The sequence below is a fragment of the Sceloporus undulatus genome, chromosome 11 (genome assembly GCF_019175285.1).
Source record: "Sceloporus undulatus isolate JIND9_A2432 ecotype Alabama chromosome 11, SceUnd_v1.1, whole genome shotgun sequence".
In the NCBI taxonomy this organism is placed as follows: Eukaryota; Metazoa; Chordata; class Lepidosauria; order Squamata; family Phrynosomatidae; genus Sceloporus; species Sceloporus undulatus.
This window is the reverse complement of record NC_056532.1, coordinates 12,744,066-12,745,774: the sequence shown is the minus strand read 5'-3', so window position 1 is coordinate 12,745,774 and position 1,709 is coordinate 12,744,066.

Here is a 1,709-nt window from a genome sequence, read left to right as displayed (position 1 = left end):
GAAGAAAACCACATTACAGGTGGATACATGTAACCAAGGATGTGATTTCAAGACCTGAGCAGTGCTCCAAAGGTCTCACAGAGGTTTCTCATTTGTGTGTGTGTGTGTGTTGTGTGCCTTCAAGTCATTTCCAATTTATGGCTACCCTTAAGGTGACCATATCATGGGGTTTTCTTGGCAAGATTTTTTCAGAGGAGGTTTGCCATTGCCTTCCTCTAAGGCTGAGAGCTGACTTGCCCAGTGTCACCCAATGGGTTTCATGGTGGAGTGGGAACTGAACCCTGATCTCCAGAGTCCTGCCAAATTCCTACTCAGAATGAATGCATTGAATGGGATTTCTTTCTATCTCTTAATCTGAACGCATTCTCCTTTGTTTTGTACGTACAGAGAAGGTGGTCTTTGTTATTTCAGCATTGTTGTGAGCGATCCCTCCACTCAAGCTCCCAGGGATTCCTCCACTCTGATGTTTCTTCTGGCTTCCAACCATGGTTTCCATGGAGTGGCTCCGGACTCGAATGGCTCTCTGATAGGCAAAAACCAGAAGGAAGCGAAAGATTAATATCTCAATTTGGACTGTTTGATTAAACATGCCTTTGATATTAGAATCACCTCCTCGGTTATTTATGTATATCATTTCTAAACTCATTATCCAAGGGTGCATCCTTAGGGAGCCAAAGCAGAGCCTTTGTCTTTATTTCCAGTGTTCACGCAAGGAATGCCAACAACAACAACAGCCAAAATAGCCCCAGCCAAACGTCAAGGTTTACAGTAGTAGGGGGAGGAAACATCACAGAAGAAAATCCTAGATGTGTGTTCCTAGAAACAATATGAGATTTAAAGAATGGGTTAAAAGGAAGGAGAAAGCGATTCCAGGGAAGACAAAACAGCCTCGTGTGCACTCCAGACAAGGGCTATGTGCTCAAATCCTATTCCAGTTCTAAACAGACAAAAGTCCAAATTAGAACATAGCACTGAGCATTTTCAGTAATCCCTTTGCTTCTTTCTTGAGGTTCTGGAACTTTTCACATCTGGACTTCCCCCAAGGTTTCAGCATTTCAAATTATATAGTCTACTTTCCCATGGGTACAAGGCATGCAAGTCATCCTCCACTATTCTGTTGTCATTAAATAACAAAACAAAAAGATGCACATTTTTGCACTCTGGTTTCTCTTCAGATCGTATAAATCTTTTTCCTTTTATTGTCCACCTTTTATGTGCACTAGTGCATCTGGATAAAACACTACAAAGGAACAACCATTCTTGATGGACTTTCAGTATGATTAAACTAAAATATTTGTGTGTGTGTGTGTGTGCATGTATTTATAGAATCACAGAATCATAGAGTTGGAAGAGTCCACAGGGGCCATCAAGTTAAACTCCCTGCGATGCAGATGCCAGCACTCTCAAAAATCTGATCAAGAGTGCTTTAAACTATGTTATGTGAGAGAAGAAGATAGTATTTTGCAAAGCAGGAGTTCATCAAGTGCTGGAAATGCTGGTCAAACTGTTACAGAGGGAACAAGGCAAATAGTGCAAGGACCCAACAGTGGGAGGGAAAAAAAACTTTACATAGGAGTTTATCACACGGGAGAAATTTCTCTTAATTTCGAATGAAAAGAAAGTGGGCCAGAATGCATTCACATGAATTCGCTAGTTCAGCGAATTTACGTGAATTCGAATTGCGTTCGAACTGACTTCCCATTGCCCAA